The 19,412-nt window shown below is 45.5% G+C and overlaps 1 pseudogene; it reads right to left on the reverse strand.

Annotated features, from left to right (window-relative positions):
• Nucleotides 1-1,493: 1,493 nt before the first annotated feature.
• Nucleotides 1,494-1,795, reverse strand: LOC127693639 (ATP synthase subunit g, mitochondrial-like; annotated as a pseudogene).
• Between the last annotated feature and the right edge of the window lie 17,617 nt (nucleotides 1,796-19,412).

Raw genomic sequence — 19,412 nt, forward strand, 5'->3', positions numbered from 1 at the left:
GCAGACGTGAATGAACAGAGCCCTCTGTGCACATCCTTCCTGGCTCATGATGGGTTCCACACAGAGAACGCACAGGATAGATCCTGGAACCCGAGCAACAAGACCCGCATTGGATTTGATCAGCAATGAAGGAAAGGCCTTCTCCTTGAAGCCACCAAGATTTTTCTGGAAGGTTTACCCAAAAAATATTTTCCTGACTTACTCTCCTCCTCTTCTTCCTCTCCCTCCTCATCTTCTTCCTCTTTATCCTCTTTCTCTTCCCTGGAAACATTGGGGAGGTATAGCATAATACATGGTGTCTATGGATACCAATACAAATTACACCTAAGGAGGTGGTGAAATGGCTCAGTCAGCATGGTGTTTACCTTTCAAACAGAAGGATCTGAGTTCTAGCTCCCGAGTTCGTGGAAAGAAAGAAAAAGAAAGAAAGAAAGAAAGAAAGAAAGAAAGAAAGAAAGAAAGAAAGAAAGAAAGAAAGAAAGAAAGAAGAGAGAGAGAGAGAGAGAGAGAGAGAGAGGGAGGGAGGGAGGGAGGGAGGGAGGGAGGGAGGGAGAGAGAGAGAGAGAGAGAGAGAGAGAGAGAGAGAGAGAGAGAGAGAGAAAGTTGATGTGTTCATAAATAAGTCACTCCGGTGGTATTTGGGGAGACTGAGGCAGGTGTAGCCCTGGGGCTTGCTGGTCAGAAATTTAGCCAACTAGGTAAATCCTTAGACCAGTGAGAGACACTCTTGCTTTAAAGAAAATACTTTAAGATTTTATGTTTACTTCTAATCATCTATACTTTGTATGTATAGGTTTGTGCTTGTGAGTACAGTACCTTCTGAAGCCAGAAGTGGGTAATGGATTCCCCTGGAACTCGGGTGAGTCATCTCTTCCTATGTGAGTGCTGGCAACTGAGAGCTCTGGTCATATGCAAGAGCAGCCAGTACTCTGAACCTCTGAGCCACCTCGTCAGCCCCTTATTTATTGGGAATCTTGCCTTCGACCTAAGCGGTAGATGCTCTTGTTTCTGCTGCTGGTCTAGTACTCCAGACCCCACCAGCTTTCAGGTGTTTCTCCTGTATCCTCTCCCATCTTACTAGAGGAGAGCTGGGATTATAGATGCGTGCCACCTCATTCAGTTGCTTGTTGGTGCTTCAGGGACTGACTTCAGTCGTCAGGCTGGTGTGGTAGTTCCTTCAACCGCTAAGCTACCTCTAGGCCCCTGAAGAGACTCATCTCAAAAGAGAAAAGATGGCAGCTGGACTTGTCCTCTGGCCTTCCCGTGCCCCCAAGTGTGCATATATGTGTGCAACAACCCACCCCCATCTAACCCCCATGTAGGAAATTACATTTAGATATTTCCAACATTTTAGGTAACAGAGTCACGACTGTAGAAGCCTATGACATGTTTTCCCCTCCCAAAAGCTAGTATTTTATTCAGACAGAAGTCTCGTTACACTTGGTCCAAGAACATTCAAATAAGAACTCAAATCGGAAGTTAAAGACTGGTCTTCAAACCTCACAGCCAACAATGCCTAGTTTGCCTATAATCTCTCAGATATAGAATCACATCCACACCTCAGTGGCCACCAAACTGTTCAGCACAGCTGTCTTACCTGTAAGATGTTTGAAGCTACCAGTTTGTACACTTTGAATTATTTTTTTTTTTTTATGCTCTGAATAGCTATTCAGCAGAGCTTGGGGGAAACAGCTCAACCTTGGCATGGCCAAAAGTGGCCAACCGAGGCTTCAGGAAGTCATGGCACCAGCACCAGGGCCTTCTCCGAGAAGTTAAGTACGATGAACTTGACCATGGTCTAAGGTGGAAGGCACGTCTCCCTGAACCACAGGTTGAATGTGCCTGTGGTGTGTTTGTGTGCATTTATTACTGTTCACTTGTAGCCTGTGGGTTCACTCCGTAAACCATAAAAACTCCGTACATCTTAATTCTCTGTCATTTGTCAGTTACTTGACAAATGTAACTTCTCCTTCTTCTCCTTCTCCTTCTTCTTCTTTTTTGGTTTTTTGGATTTGTTTTTTTTCGAGACAGGATTTCTCTGTATAGCCGATGGCTGTCCTGGAACTCACTCTGTAGACCAGGCTGGCCTCGAACTCAGAAATCCGCCTGCCTCTGCCTCCCAGAGTGCTGGGATTACAGACGCGCGCCACCTCTGCCCGCCTAAAAAGTTTCTTCCCGTTGAAGAATGTGAGTGTACACTGCCTTCTACAATTTGATTGCCAAAGTTTTTGAGCTCATGGCAGCTACAGAAAAAGCCGATTTAAAAGTTTCAGGCCTCAGTATGCAGGGGAGCAGGCCATGAATACGCATATTCAGGCAAACAGCTGCCGCAGGCTGCTTCAGGGAGGCAGGTCCCAGGCTGCATGGTGACAAGTGGAAGAAGCTGACCTGATCTGTGTCTGTCCTATACCCCGGCCGGATTACCTTCTTGGTTCCTAGCTGTTGAGCCCTCAGTCGTCCCCAGGGCCCTGCAGCCCTAAGAGCTGCTGGCTTTTCATGCAGTGACGTGTTTTCTCCCATGTGCCATCAAAATGTTCCTGTCCCAGATGTCATTCAAGAGCAGAGTGCTTGCCTGCTGTCGGGAAGCCTTGGGTTCCATCCTCAGCACTGTATAATCCTAACTTTTGGGATGCGGAGGCAAGAGAAGTAAAGTTCAAAGTCAGGAATTCTGTGAGTTTGGGGCTAACCTGGGATATATCATCTGGGAATACATAGGACTTTGTCTCAAAAGAAACACAATTTCCCCACTGGAAGGCCCTCGATCTCTCCCTACCTTCTTTAGTGTGCTGATCCAATGAGTTCTGTACACTGGTGGCTTTCCTGAAATCCCTAGGAAAGGAAGTGATGGGCTTGTTTTTTGCTCCTGCCCTATCACAAATGGCCACCTTTCAAAGAGCCTGTGGAGAGACAGTGTGGCCTAAACTGGAGGTTTTGGACGGATAAGGACAACAGACTCTGCAGCAGAGCAGTGCAGTGAGGGCCTCGGGTGCCATCTTCCTGTGATCCATTAGTGCCCAGGGCTGGTCCACCATAGATGCTGCTGTTGAGAAGAGAGCAACCAAAACCAGGGGGAGTTCCCTTGTAGTGGGGGGTGGGATGCTAACTGCCTGCAGGAGAGCTGCCAAGGCATAAAGGTGGGTGGGGCGGCGTGGCTTCCTGATAATGAAACAGGAAGTTGGTTGCATTGGCACACACCCAGGCTCCCTGCATTTGGGAGGTAGATGTATCAGGAGTTTTAGAAGTTTAAGGTCATGCTTGACTACAAAGCAAGGTCAATCCAGCACGGTTTGTATAAGATACTGATTTTAAAAAAATTCTTTTTCTCTCTTTTTTTTTTTGTTTAAAAAAATCTAAAAAGCTCAGAGAGCAAAGTCTAGATGGAGTGGAAAAAAAAAACAGAAAAGAGCTGGAGACTCAAGAGGTGTGTAGCAAAAAGACATCTGGACAGGACATTGGCCGTTGCACTAGCAACTCACCGTAGCTGTGGTTAACGGCACAAGCTTGCTCAAGATTGGGCCTCTTGGCACTTCATCGTGGAAAGGGGGAAGGGCCCGTAAGAAACCAGCCTTCCCTGCAGGACACTGAGAGTTCATGGTGGCCAGGAAAGGGCTGTCCTTTATTCAGGGTTGAAGCCACTCGTAAGTTACCCTTGGTCTAGGAAATAACCTCCGTTGTGTTCCTGTGAACATCTTAGCTCACCCCTAAAAAGCATGAGAGTAGGAAAGAGATTGGGGAGGGAGGATTTTAGCTGGAGAAGGAGGGGGACATGGGCGAGGATAAGAGTGTGGCAATGACTGAAATTCATTATATGTACAGAACTGTCCAAGAGCAAAAAATGAAGAAATAGGGCCAGAGAGGTGGCCCAGCAGCACCACCTCTTGCAGAGGAGGACCCAACTTCAGTTCCCAGCACCCACAAGGCAGCTGCCTGTTGTCACTCCAAGACTCCACGTCCAGAGAACCTACCCACCCTCTTTCAGCCTCTGTGGTACTGCACATGGATGGTGTGCATACATAATGCAGGCAAAAACATCCATAGGCCCAAAATAAGAAATTTAATAACAAATAAAAATGAAAGCAGGACAGGAGGGAGTAGGCTAAGATAGTAGTTTTAGAAATGGTTAAAAAAAAAAAAAGCCAGCAAGAGAGTGAGACTTCACGTGAAGAGACGTCACGGGGTTTTGTTGTTTGCCTGCTCATTTTTGTGACTGTCCTGGAGTGGGAACAAAGGATGGTTCTGGCTCAAGCTGCTACCTGCTCTCCCCAAATCACACTGACCGGCGGCTCCCACTGACCGACGGCTCCCACTGACAGACGGCTCCCACTGACCGGCGGCTCCCACTGACCCGTGGCTCCCACTGACCGGCGGCTCCCACTGACCGACGGCTCCCCATACCTAAGCGGTTCATTTATTGCTCACTTCAGCTCAAAACAAGCCATCTCACACAAGCCCACGAGGAAACTACAGTTAAAAAGAGCTTTCTAGAAGGTCACCCAGTTAGCAAAGCGCCAGAGATAAGAGCCTCCTTCGTAATGGCCCCAGCTTCCTGGTTTTTAAGGACCAGGAGGCTTAGCGGAGCGCCATGCACCCCATGCAGAACCTGTTAGGTCCTACTGTTACTGAGCCTAGAGCAGAGAGTTTGGAGGACACCTGCTGACATCCCCGAGCTCTTCTGTGTCTCCAAAAAGAATCCCAGGTAGACACCCTGGGATACCAAGCTAGAAATAGACACAGAGATGGCTCATTAAGAAAAGGAAATAATTTCTGAGAATGGAAGTGCGCTAACGAGCTGGGGAAAGATCCCAGATCACGGGGCCAGGGGGGCTCATGACCCTTCATAGGTCATTTATGTAGCATCTGCTCCTCTGCTCCCACATTTGTGTATTACAAGCTTCCCCTCCCCCCTTTTCTCCCAAGTGTGTAGCCCAGGTAGGGAAGGGTTTGCAGGCTTTTAGCCAGATGGCTTCTTTAGTTGTGAATTTTGTTGTCCATCTCTCCAGTCTCCACCTCCTGAGATACCACTCTCTTCGTGAAACATGAGAAGAATGCCAAAAAACAGTAGAGGTGCCACTGGCAATCTGTGCTGTTGTACTGTGGTCCCACCAGCTACCAGCATCTCCTGCCGGCCATATTCCCTTAGGGGAGGGCTTTGCAAGTGTCCTCTGGCTAATCCGAGAGAGCAGGCTGCCAGCTCTAATATGGCACAACCTCATCAGTGTAAGAGAGCGGAAATACCCTTGAGAGTAGCATCCAGAGTGATCATATACCTGTCCAGGCATGCAGAACCTCCCTACGGAGGACCTCTAGTCATCCAGTGTCCCCAGAGGATGCTGATGGGCGGGCCCTTCAGAGAGCCAAGGCAAAGACAAAGGACACGTAGAACCAGAGATCAGAGTAGAAAAATTTATCCTGACAACGAACTACTTTCGAGTCACCCTGTTGCCCTTGGCCACGTGGCTGGAACTTGTCCACCACAGACAGCATTGCACATCGGGAGAAGTCAGCTGTGGGGTATAGGCATGAAGAAAGTAGCTTAGCAATCAGAGCTTTCAAAATCCATTTAGTGCGTGCTCCAAAGTCCTGGGCTGGAACTGACGGCAACTTCCTCCTTGGTTTCTGTACCGGTCAAATAATAGTGCTGAGCCATTAAGCCCTTTTGAGGCTAAGACTCCTGTTTCAGGTAGACTGTTAAGAGAAGCCTGCAGAAAGACCTGACTTCATTGTGGACCTTTTCTTTCCAGTACTGTGAATAGTTAGCAGAACAATACCTACCCGTGGTACCTGGAGTTTTAAGTATAGTGATCTGAAGCAGAGAGATATTTAAGAGGAGGGTCCTTGAGAGGTAGAGGAAAAAAAATCCCAGTTCACAGTCTCTGTTCTGAGAGCTGGGGATAAGGATAATGAACTCTGCCGGGTGGGTGCAGGCCAATTAGTCCGAAGTCTGTAAACCTCCCCAGTCTTATCAGGGCTTTACTGCGGGTGGAGAGTGGGCAGCCCCTTCTGGTGACTTTGCATGTGAAACTAATTGCCCTAGAAATGTCGGGGAATTTGATCTTCCATCAAATCCGCCAGCCCTTTAGATCCCTTGACAATCTTTGACTATTTGCATCTCAAGGTTAAAAAGCAGGCTGTTGCTTTCTGGATGCTAATCAACTGTGAAAACTTTTGATCTGCTCTGGAAAACACACACACACACACACACACACACACACACAGAGAGAGAGAGAGAGAGAGAGAGAGAGAGAGAGAGAGAGAAATACCCACACACAGAGAGACAGACACAGAGACACACAGAGAAACACACACACACACACAGACACAGACACACAGACAGAGACAGACAGACAGACACACACAGAGTATCACACACAGACAGACAGACACATACACACACACACACACACGCACACGCGCGCGCACACACACACACACACACACACACAGAGAGAGAGAGAGAGAGAGAGAGAGAGAGAGAGAGAGAGAAACACACCCTTTGCAATAGACCTCTTCAGAGAGTTGGAAAGGGGAAGGTGGCTTTGCTTCCAGTGCACTGGTTTGGTTTTAGCAGTTGTTTTCGTTCCTTCTGATGAAAGCCAGGAATATCCAGTAATATTTCTGAGTTCCCTCTACCATAGCCCTCCCTATGCAGGAGGCAGGAGTGTTTCCTCATGATAAAATACTTTCAAAGGGGCCTAGAAGTCAATGGGGGCAGTTTAGGCAAGGCCCTGTGTTCCACCCCGACACTGCAAAAACAAATAACAAGTACAACCCCCCATTCTCCCCACACCCCCAGAAAGCTCTAGTTTTTAGTAGTTTAGAGATTCACAATAAACTTCACAAACACTTTTTTCAAAGTGTGTGTGTGGGGGGGCGGTGTGGAGTGGTTAAGAGACCTATAGGTATTTAAAGGGATCTTATCCTACTGTGGTATTTTAATGACACTGGGTTTTTGTTCGTAGGGGTTGGGGCGAGCGTCCTATTGCTGAGTTACACGCCTAGCTGGATACTGGATACTTTGCAGTGATATTGTCTTTCTAGGAGACAGTGTCTTGCTACAGACACTATGAGACAGGCTCTCATCAAAGCTTTCTGTTCCCACTCCCCAACTCGTCAAAGTTTTGCTGTTCTTCTCCCCAACTTCAGCTTTTACCCTTGCACCGCTCCTCCTTTTTTTTTTTTTTTTTTTGGCTGTCTTCGTTGTTGTTGCTATTGTTATTGTTGTTGTTGTAATGTAGCACAGGCTGGCCTCAGCTTGCTCTGTAGTCAAGGGTGACCCAGAGTTGCTGATCTTCCTTCCTCTACCTCCCAAATGTGATGGGGAAATTTTGGGTTCAAGTTCTCAGTCTCACTCATACAAAGATTTAAAAACAGATTCAGAAGGGAGTCCGAGGACAATTAGAGATCAGGAGAAAAGTGACTGGGTAGTCAAGTGTAAATGTCCGCAGCTGCTGAGAGGAAGGAGAGAGACAGAGGAGACAGCAGAGAAAGTCTTGTGGTTTTGAGTTAGGGTCCGAGACAGCTGGCGCGTTTAGCGACGCAGGGAGCGAGGGCTGTGTAAAACCGCACGGTACTGGAGCGGGGCCTTCAGAGGGGTCACGGAGCTCCAGGGCACCCGGCACTCAGGCTTTGGCCAGCATCTGACAGAGATAAACGAAGAAACATGCTTGGTGCAGGGCTGCAGATCCGAGTTCAGAAGCCATCCTATTCCGGGCTCTTGTGGTCGAGGACGCCAGAATGCTTGGGCCGAGGACACGTGGTTAGAGACAGAAATATAGTTTATTAAGAAAGGGAAACCACGGCCCAGAACAGAAGTGGGCTTGTAAGTGGAGAGAAAAAGCCACACCAGGGCGAGGTGCAGAGCCTATTACAGGACATTTCTCTGCTCTGCCCCTTCTGTCTCTACAGCAGGGGCTTTTCTCAAGCGTGCTCTCTTCATTGGAGGAAGCCCAGGTTTGGAAGGGCTTGAATGCTCCGTTTCTCCTGCGGACCCCCGGGGTGGGGAAAGGCTTCTGTCTCTCGGTAAAGTCTTCTTTAGATGTTCATTTTAATGTCTCAGACTCCAGGCCCTTCCCTCCAGCCAGGCAAGTGTTGGTTGAGATTACAGGCATATGTTACCACACCCATCCTCAATATAATGAGTTTCTTTTATGATCTAATTGGGGTATTGTGTGTTTGCACTACCGAGGTTAGACCCTAGGACCTCACACATATAAAACAAGTGCCCTAACACTGCGCTATGTCCTTGCTCCTCCCCTCTCCCCACGTCTTATTTTCCTGAATGCTGGGGTTAACAGTAGTGCCGCCACCCCCTGCCAGGTGGTGATGGCAGCCTGTAATCCCAACACTCTGGGAGGCAGAGGCAGGCAGATTTCTGAGTTCAAGGCCAGCCTGGTCTACAGAGTGAGCTCCAGGACAGCTAGGGCTATACAGAGAAACCCTGTTTCAAAAACAAAAAAACAAAAAAACAAAAAACAAAAAAAAAAACAAAAACTAAAAACAAAAAACCACCACCACCACCACCACCACCACCAAAAAAAAAACCTCAGTACTACCCTTCACTTAAATCCGGCTTCCTTGATGTTATCATTATTAATATTTGGGGCCAGATTACTCTGGGATGACGCTGCTTTGTGTGTCTCTGGCCTTCATTTACTAGATACCAGTTAATTTTCAATAGTCAAACACCTGTCCAGCGATTGTCACGTGTTCCTTAGTGGTAAGACTGCCAATTTAGCAAATACAAATAGAGGGTGCCTAGTTAAAATAGGATTTAACTAGGGAAACAACAAATGATTTTCATAAGTATAAATTCAGCTGGGTGGATTCTATAGACTCAGGCAGTCTATTGGGATGAACCTCCACATTTCTTTCTTCTTTCTTTCTTTCTTTCTTTCTTTCTTTCTTTCTTTCTTTCTTTCTTTCTTTCTTTCTTTTTTTCTTCTTCTTCTTTTTTTTTTTTTTTTTTTTTGGCTTTTTTGAGACAGGGTTTCTCTGTGTAGCCCTGGCTGTCCTGGAACTCACTTTGTAGACCAGGCTAGCCTCGAACTCAGAAATCTGCCTGCCAAACTCAGAAATCTGCCTGCCTCTGCCTCCCAAGTGCTGGGTTTAAAGGCGTGCGCCACCATTGCCAAGCTTCCCAACATTTCTTAACAGTTCTTCTAGATAAAAATTTGCATGCACCAGTGGTCTCATATTATTAACCACTTCCTGCTTGTGATTTTGTCCCACTCTTGGCTATTCAAGTCCCCACGTACTTTCCAATTCAAGTACATCCCACGGTCAGTCCTACTGGCTCTTACCAATGAGCATTCCTGGCCTTAGGCACAAGAGGAAGTAGAACCCCTTAAAGTCTAAGAAGATAAAGTGAGACTTAGTCACAAACCAAAACCAGGCGACACAACTCAGGATGATGTCTACGCAAGCGGCGTCCTTCTGCAAGTGATGAAGGGCTGAGTCAGATAGGCATCAGAGAAACTCTGTGTTCCTCCAAGATCTCCAGGAAAAGTCAGGCCCAGAAGTTACCATGAGGTCCTCATCTTGCCAGTCGGTTAGCAGATATTTCTGGGCCATGGCTATGGTAGCCAGGAGCTGGCATAGTAATAAGGAAAAAACTCTGTCCCGTGACTGTCAGAAGCACATTGTACCTCCATAAAGAGATGCTTGCTGATAGCAGGTGGCGTCTACCCAGAGGCTGTGCAGGAACAAACGAGAACCAAGTGACCACAGGCAGAGTGGGAGGCTGAAAGCCTTGGTAATAGGATAGGGGATTAGAAGGAAGCATAGAGTTTGGGCTGGTTGCAGCCAGTGAGTGCTGGTGGAAGATTAAGAACTGGGTGTTCAAAGCAGCGTGGTGGCGTGGTGACCCTTTCCACCCAAGGTCCTTCCATGTCTGTTTAGAGAAGTGGAGTATACTTAGGGGAAAGGACCAGAAGCAAGCTGCAGCTGGGCCACGGGTGACACCCCTTTAATCCCAGCACTTGAAAGGCAGGGGCAGGTTCATTTCTGAGCTTGAAGCCAGCCTGAACTACAGAGCACGTTCCAGGACAGCCAGGGCTACACGGAGAAGCCGGGTCTTAGAAAACAAGAACAAAACAAATAATGACAAAAGGAACATATCCAACAATTTATTATACTCCACTCTGCAAACAGGTTAATTGGACTGAAACAGGGACTCACGTTGCTTTTGCCAAAAAGTGCTGACTCTTTATTTGGTCCCGTAGGTGTCTAATGGGTAACTAAAATCTGGGCCTTTCTGTCTTTAATTCACATCTGTGTCCTCGGCTGGCTTGAACTTTGGATTAGAGTTTTCTTGACTCTTCACTAGGGTGTATTTGATCTAAAAGAAGCAATGCCTCTACCCACAAAGCCAGCCTAAAGCTGACTCAGCAAATTACCAACCTTCAGAGTTTAAGCCTTCTTACAGATTACCTGGATGCTACCTAGAAGTTGCCAGTTTTAGCTGGGCGGTGGTGATGCATGCCTTTAATCCCAGCACTTGGGAGGCAGAGGCAGGTGGATTTCTGAGTTTGAGGCCAGCCTGGTCTACAGAGTGAGTTCCAGGACATCCAGGGCACACAGAGAAACCCTGTCTTGGGGAGGAAAAAAAGAAAAAGAAAAAGAAAAAAAAAAAAGAAGTTGCCTGTCTTGAATGACCTTAAACTGGGGATTAAGTTACCTTAATCTGAAGGCCCAATTGACTCCATCTTGCCTGTCTGTTTTCTTGCTGGTCTGACTTGTCCCTTCTCTGAGTCATTCTTCCCTGCATCTTGAATTCCGGGAAAAACAGGTCTCATCAATACACATCTTGTGACAGGGAGGAAACTGTCCCCAGGCAGTGGCTGCTAGCAGTTGAGACTCTGCAGAACTATCCTGAGATAAGGATAAAGCTGCCCACAGAGTGAAAGAAGGCTCGACTGTGTGTGCTTTCCTGACCTCTGTACAGAAGCCTGACTTCTTATCAGTGCTGCGAAGGCTGCAGCGGGAACTCTCTGTCCCTCCCAAGCATGACTGTACTGAACACAATCTTTGCTTGCTTCACCAGGGAGGGTTAGTATTTGGTCAGCTGAGTCGCAGCGACTAACTGAGCCTGGTCCACTGCTGAACCCACAGAATCAGGCCTCTGACCTAGGGATCCAATAGTAAGACCAACACCTTAAAGATGGCGTGTCAGGGCCTAGTATGCTGATGCAAGCCCCAAGTCTCAGCACTTGATGGCTGATGGCAGGAGAAGCTTGAATTTTCAACCAGCCTGGAATACATACATGGATTCTATCTAGATTTTTTTTTTTAAGATTTATTTACTTATTTTATGTATGTGAGTACATACATGGTCACTGTCTTCAGACACAGCAGAAGAGGTCATCAGGTCTCATTACAAATGAGGTATGAGTTACCATGTGGTTGCTGGGAATTGAACTCAGGATTAGTGCTCTTAACTGATGAGCCATCTCTCCAGGCCTTATTTCAATATTTTTTAATATGAATATGAAAGTCTGTGTAGCAGGCCCAGCACCCGCAGCCCCCATAGCCTCTGCAAACTTCTTTTTTTTTTTTTTAAATTCCTATGTTACCGCCCCCCCCCCAGACAGTTTCTTACATTCATTGTTCTCTTTGGGTGGGCTTTATGGATTATTGATTCTGTTGCTCACTCAACAGGGCCCTCCTTTTATATTTTCCCTTTAAAAATTACTTTTTGAGACAGGGTGTCACATATCCCCAGGCTTCCAACTCATTATATAGTCAAGGATGACTTGAATCTTCCTTCCTCTTTTCCTTCCTTCCTTCCTTCCTTCCTTCCTTCCTTCCTTCCTTCCTTCCTTCCTTCCTTCCTTCCTTCCCCATCTTTCCTTCTCTTCCCTTTTCTTTCCTTCCCTTTCTTTCCTTTCTTTTCTCTTGATCCTCTTGCCTCCTGAGTGCTTTGATTGCAGGCACACGGCACATATAAGGAACTCTTACGTTCATAGATTCACATTACCTCTAAGGGTTTTGCATTGCAGTAATATACATTAATTTTTTTTATTACAAAATGGGATATCATAAAAAGCAATTAAAACCAAACAAACATTATAAAACCAAGTTAAAGGGAAAGCTGTAGCCGTGTGAAAATGCTTTTTAATGTTTACCTAAAAGTTACTTAGGGGATGAACTTGTCAAAGAGAATAAAAGGTCTCATACAAGTGGAACCAGGCAGCACTGTGTGACTTCTTTTCCTTGCTGTAGTTATTTCCAGATTCATTCCTGCAGTATGCACGGATGGTGGTTTCTTTTCATTATTGAACAGTTATCCATCAGATGGGTCTCCAGTTTGTCTGTCTGTTGATGGCAAATAGGACTATTTCCAGAGCTGAGATAGACCAAGGAGAGCTACATATACAAGTTCACAGTATACAGTCTTTGTGTGGATGTAAGCTTTCATTGTAGGGCGTTGTATAGATGGGCTTAAGAGAGGGACGACTAAACTGTGTGACAGATGTGGTTTTGTCTTTTTACAAAGCTTACAAGCCATTTTTGAAGGGGCACAACCATTTGCGTGCCCTCGGATGTGATACACGAGTTTCATGTGCTACACAGGCTCCTGGGCACTTGGCATTGCCCCCCTGTATCTGGCCGTTCTGGGGGTCTGCTGAGAATGGCCTAGATACTCTTCTTTTGTGACTCTGCAGCCCCTTTTTGCTGTCTTTTTTTTTTAAGTGCAATGTCTTCATTTTTAAAAAAATATTATATTTTGTGTGTGGTATATGAGTATGTGTGAGCACAAGTGTGATTTTTTTTTTTTTTTTTTTTTTGGCCAGGCGGTGGTGGCGCACGCCTGTAATCCCAGCACTTGGGAGGCAGAGGCAGGCAGATTTCTGAGTTCGAGGCCAGTCTGATCAGAGTGAGTTCCAGGACAGCCAGGGCTACACAGAGAAACCTGTCTCGGAAAAAAAAAGAAAAAAAAAGTGTGATTTTTAAAAATTCAACCATTTAATGTATGTATGTATGTATGTTTGTATCTATCTATCTATCTATCTAATCTATCTATCCATCTATCTTCCTATCTCTCTGAGATAAGGCTTCCCCCAAAGCTTGGAGCTCACAATAACCTCAGGTGTTCCCCCATCTTTACCTCCCCTGCACCAGATCCCAGGTCTGTATCACTGTGACCAGCTATTTTGTGGATGTTGGGATGGGTTCTCATGTTACTGACTGCACCAGCTCCCCAACCCCTATTTTACATATTATATAATTAGGCTTCCTTTTATTTCTTTTTTCTTTTTTTTCCCCCCGAGACAGTGTTTCTCTGTGTAGTCAGGGTTGTCCTGGAACTAGCTCTGTAGACTAGGCTGGGCTTGAATTCACAGAGATCCAGCTGTCTCTGCTTCCCGAGATTAAAGGCATGTGCCGCCCCTGCTCGGTTAGTTTTCTTTCAGAGAATAAGTTTCCTATTTCTCTGTTGCTTGTTTGTTTGTTTATTTATTTACAGACAGGGCTCCTTGTCTCAAGTCCTGGGATCACAGTTCCACCTTACCTTAACTTAATTTTGAGTTCTTGTTTCTTTTGTTTTATGGTATAAATTTAGGATGAAGTTTTTTTCCCTACCGTTTGTGGGAAAGATAATCTTTTCACTGACCTGCCCCAGAAGCCTCATTTTAAGTGACTGAGTGTGTGTGTGAGTTTGGCTTCGGCACCCCCTACTTTGTTCCTGTATTGATAATAGTGGCCTCAAAAAACCCATAATTTTTGATGATAGCTTTATAATAACTACTGGATGAAGGCAATGTGAATCCCCTAAATTATTCTTTAAAAAAATTACTCTTTTTTTTTTTTTTTTGGTAGTTCTAGGGATTGGATGCAGGACTTTGTGCCTGGTTAGCAAGTGCTATACCCTGAGCCATATTCCCAACCTTGGTTCTGTTCCTTTTTTGTAGTTCTCTATATACAGTTTAACACTAACATGTCAATTTCTATAAAGAATTCCGGATCTTCCAACGGCTTATGGTGGTCTCGCAGAGGAATTTGAGAGAGAACTTTTGCTTGGAGACAGGATCTTAACTGTGTAGACCAGATTGGCCTTGAACTTCTAGCAATCCTCCTGACTCAGCCTTCTCAACGCTAGGATTGTAGTCATCCACCCCTACTCCTGATGAACACTGACATCTTTCTATTGGAAATCCACTTCATTTTGATTTGGTGTTTATACAACAGAATAACGCACATGTATTTATTTCTGCATAAATGTATCATCCTGACTAGGGATGCATTCTGGTGTCCCTCAGCAGCCAATCACCTCACACCACCTCCAGCCTCAGCAACACAGTATCGAAAGCAGCTGCTCCTTAGCTATATTCAGACAGAATTGGTTTGTTCTAAATTAACTCATAGTTTTGCATAACGCGCGCGCGCGCACACACACACACACACTCACACACACACCAATGGAGATGTTACTGTCTCTGGTTGGGAGATAATATTTAAGAATTGACAGGCAATCAGGGATAGCAAAGATGTTTCACATAAACCTGTCATACTTTCAGGATCAGTCTGCATTTTCTACCTAGAAAGGGTCACTTCGTGATTTGCAGTACTTCTAGTGGGCTAAAGGCTTGTGAATTTCTGATGATTTTTCTGTCTCCCATACCCATATTGCATTGAGATGCCCTATGCAGCCACACTCTGATTTATGTGGCTTTGGGGGATTTGAACCTGGGTCCTCATGCTTGTTTGTCATGTGCCTAACTCGCTGAGCTGTCTCCCCAGCTCACTGCCAATTAAAAAAAAAATAATGGCGCTGCTCAATAAATTAAGTTTCCCTTTCCTGCCACAAATGGAACAAACCCCACTCCATGATCAGACACTTGAGTTGACTGGCACACATCCTTATGCTGACTTGAGATAGGATGCTTTGGTGGAAGGAGATACAGATTGGGCACTTGGGAAATGGTCAGCATCAGCTACGTGGGTTAACAGGACATTGTCGTGTGAGACACGTGTCATGTGTAAGAAGGCATATGAAGCCTTCCAGGTGGAAATCAACAGAGATACCGAACCGACATCTGGACCTGAAGAACACTTCCATTTGGAGGAGTGAACAAAAATGGTGGCAAGCCCATAGAGGAGGCTGAAAAGAATTGTTGATGAAAAAACCAGCCCTGGTATATTGAACCCCTTCCAAGGTCTGCCTGGCTGGGTACACTCTGCTCTCAACCCGATGTATACATAGTTGGTGCTCAACAAACTTTTATTGAAAAACGAAATGAAGGCTGTGATGATTAATATTGATGATAAATGTACAGGATCTAGACTCACCTAGGAGCAAGCCTCAAGGCACACGCGTGAAGGATCATCAGCTCATCCAGATAAGGGTAATCTTTGGGCACGCTTTTGAGGAATTACCTACATTGGGTTAATTGATGTGGGAAGGTACACCGGGCGGCGTTTCATAGGCTGAAGTTCTGGATTGAATAAGGAGAAAATGAGATCAACAGTAACACTTAACCCACTCTATGCTTTCTGAGGGTGGATGCTATGTGACCAGTTACAGCCCCACCCCCATCCTGGACTCCGGCTGTGATGGGCTGTATTCCCTGGAACTGTGAGCCACAATAAACTCTTCTTCCTTAGCTTGCTTCACGTACACGAGGGGGTAACCATTGGTTAGAGCAATGAGCACAAGTCCTGCCTGCATTTTTTCTTTTTTTCTTTTCTTCAGAAGGTAATGATAAACAGTCTCCAATACTAACCTGGACTTGGAACGAATGAAAGAGGGTTTCTCTGAGAAAAGGGTTTTGAATTTCAGGCCAATGGGATTACTAGGGACCTCACTGAATGAAAGCGAGGCCGTGACTGCTTCTAATGGAGGAGAAGGGTTTTATTGTAGAGATGAGGGAGAGAACAGCCAGAGGCATCTGGAGGAGTCTAGACTGGACACGGCCAGCAGGATGGACCAGGCCATGAGAGGGGAGAGAGAGGCAGGGCAAAAGAAGAGGAAGGGAAGATAGGAGAGGGCAAAGAGAACAAGAGCTAGCCAGGAGCCGAGAGAATGTGTAGCCAAAATGGCTGAGGTTATAAGGGGAGCAGAAGCAGGGGTGGGAGGGGGAAGGGAAGGGAAGCCCAGGCCCTGGATTGGAGAGGCTTGGGGTAGTGGGCGGGCTGAGAAGCGCTGGGAGGAGCCACAGGGACTGAGTGAGACTCGTCCCGGGTTTCTTTGGAATCGGACATTTTAGCCTTTTGTTGGTAAGGTTTTAACTCAGTACCTCACACAGGATTGTGGGAACTTATAAAAATGCACAGTATAAAACTTAATCTAGGGGTTGGATTCAGCAACACAATCCTAAGCTTTGTTAAGTCCTTGGCTCGGTCCCCAGCTCAGAGTAAAACATTCATTCATGAAACTGATATTTATGAGTGTTTAGTGCAGGGGGCGTGGAGGGGAGCCCAGGGGAGGGTTTTAATGGCTGTGAGCAGAAAAGTAAATGAGACAGACAGCGTTTGTGCTTTTAAAGACCTGACGTTCAGGGTGGGGACAGGTAAGCAGTGATGTGATAGATGCTACGCAGAAATTAAGGGGTGGTGATTTGAAAGCGAAGTCAAGGCTACCGTCAGTGTGGGCTGAGCTACAAGGAGAGTAGATGCGGAGATTATTATTTTAAACTTAATTTTTACGACTTTTTTTTTAATCATTACGTGTGTATGTGGTGGGGAAGGTGCACACGTGGCAGTCAGAGGACGACTGCGAGGAAGTCAGTTCTCACCTTCAACCTTTCCGAGGATTCCAGGGATCGAACTCAGAGACGGACTTGCACAGCGAGTGCCTCTAACCCACCGAGCCCGAGCCCTCTCACCAGCCCTTCTTTTAAATTTTAGATTCTTTCTGCTTCACCTGCCCCACGTCCCTCTCCTCTCCTCTCAGAGCTGCATTTCACATTCCTACTCGAAAACCCTCCCACACCTCTCTGAGTGACTTTGCAAATTATCCCCGCGCAGACCGCAGGAAAGTGGAGTTCCCAATTCAAAAGTGTGGGAGCTTGTTGCGTGAGGGGAGCTGGAGAAAGGCGTCCTTGCCCGAGGCAAAGGCATTTACACCTTCCAGGGAGTTACTTGATTAGAGAAAGCAGGCGCGGTAGAGGGGGTGCATACGAGGCTAACTGGAACTTAATCTATTAGAAGACTGAAAGGCCTTTGAAAGGTGAATTAATAATATTTATCGCGGCATCAGGTTAGTAGCTGGCAAGAGCTTGCGGATAATGAGGCCAAGGTTGAAATGAATTATCATATGGACCAGAGAGCTTCGTGGGGAGAAACCACTCGTTAAGCATCTAGGAGACTTAAGCAAACTGAGAGTTGCCTGAGCCTTAGTTCCTTAGTCTAAGACCCGGGCTGGCATCCCATGGGCGTGCTTCGCAGGACTGTTGTGAGGAGCAAATGGGAAGGGAAAAATAACGTGCTTTATAAAATCATGCTCTGTAAATACGATCTAGTGTTGACTGATGGCAGTATTTTAATTTAGGTCAACCCATTCCTCTTTCACTGGGCGTCAGCGGCCTCTATCTTGTGGTGGAGGTTCAACCACACTGACTCAGTATTTTGATCTCCAGTGAGGGAGATTGTTTTTGTAGTATGAATACCAACTATACTGTGTGCGGCACGCATGTGTGTGTGTGTGTGTGTATGAAGAGGAGGTCAGAGCAATCTTGTGTTCTGTACCTTAGTTGCTGGCAACTTTTTAAAAAATATGCGCTGTCTTTGGCCTGGAGCACACAGTCTGGGCTTGCTTGGTGAGTGAGCCCTGGGGATTCTCCTGGTCTCTGCCTCCCCAGTGCTGGGATTACAAGCATACAGGAATGAGCCACTGGCCCCAACCCTGCACCCTGCACTTTAAGAGTTACTACTAGGCCTCCTGTTGTCAGTAGTTCTGGGGAAAGTCTTTTTCCAGCTAAATCTTTTCTTTTGAAAAAGTTTTAAAATTCTCTTATGCTGATTTTTCCTTTTCCATTTATTTTGTGTGCATGCACGGGTGCGTGTATGTCTGTTTGTGTGTGTGGACAACATTTAGAAGTCAGTTCTCTTCTATCACGTGGGTCCTAGAGATGGAATTCACATCTGACCTGGCAGGAGGTACGGAGGCACCTTTGTCCACGGAGTTACCTCAAAAGTCCTAAGTCTTTTCTTCTAAGCATTTTCTTACTCAGTTGTGGCCTTAACCACTGCCTACGAGGGTAGATTTTCCACTTTCTCTACATGAATTAAGTCCCAAGATGAGTCACTTTTGACCTTTACCTCTTCATCTGATCGCTAGAAAAGTGGAAATGGGGTAGCTTAGTATCCACACAGGATGACGGCTGTGTCCACTCTAATTTTCTGCTTATCATGGGCACTGGGTATTGACCACTTCTTACTTATAGGAGCTGACTAAGGTGTTTCCAGTGTCTGCTAAGTTTTCAAAATGGGCCGGTCTAAATTCAAGGGCTCTGTATGTACAGCAGACACACCAGATTGAAGAACAACATAAGAAGAATATAGAAGAAGAAAAGAACAAAATAACTTTGTGATGTTGTTTAGCAGTTGAAATGTTTCGGGTAAATTAAGATGTTACTAAAATGAAATCTGCCTGCTTTTTAGTTTTTTTGGGAGAAGGTACTTAGGAAACAAGTTTCCATTTGTGCCTCATGTTATATTTTTGCAAGTGATGAGTATAGTTTTCAAATACTTCTTTAGATAGTTACATAGGCAGTAGAATAGAGTAGCATTCTACAGGAGTGGAAGGAGGGTTCTAGGAAGTTTGGCTGTTACATCTTAATGTGTGTGTTGGGGGAACCAGCAAAAAACCAAAAAAAAAAAAAAAAAAAAAAACAAAAAAACAAAAAACAAAAAACAAAACAAAACAAAAAAACCCCCAAAAAACTCTAAACCACCACCGCCGCCACCACAAAACCCCAAACTCCACCAAGTCAACAACATCAACAAACAACCATAGAACCTTCCAGTTTGTCTAGCTTATTGGTTTATAAACATACCTATGTTTTAGAAACCATTAGAATCATACATTATCATTATTTTTACAGATTTCCAGGTTCTACATTTTAGACGTGCTGGTTTCATAGATACGTTGGGCTAGCTGTTGTTCATTTTATTTATTTATTTGTTTGTTTGTTTATTTATATCTATTTTCTTATTTTTGAGATAAGGACTCATTAAGTAGCTCTTAGTTGGTCTGGAACTCAGTATACGAACCAGGGTGGTTTGAACTCACAGTTCTGTTTAGGATTAAAGTGCTTAGGATCAAAGGCATGTACCACCACCATCCATGGCCCTGGACTGTGTGCTTTTAAAAATATCTTTTGAAATTGATGTTTACTTTTTAAAAGACTTTTAAATACTTTTAGTTATTTTATGCATATGTATATCATATGTGTACACTGATTATTCTAGGAGGC

This window comes from Apodemus sylvaticus, chromosome 10 (assembly GCF_947179515.1).
Source record: "Apodemus sylvaticus chromosome 10, mApoSyl1.1, whole genome shotgun sequence".
Classification (NCBI taxonomy): domain Eukaryota; kingdom Metazoa; phylum Chordata; class Mammalia; order Rodentia; family Muridae; genus Apodemus; species Apodemus sylvaticus.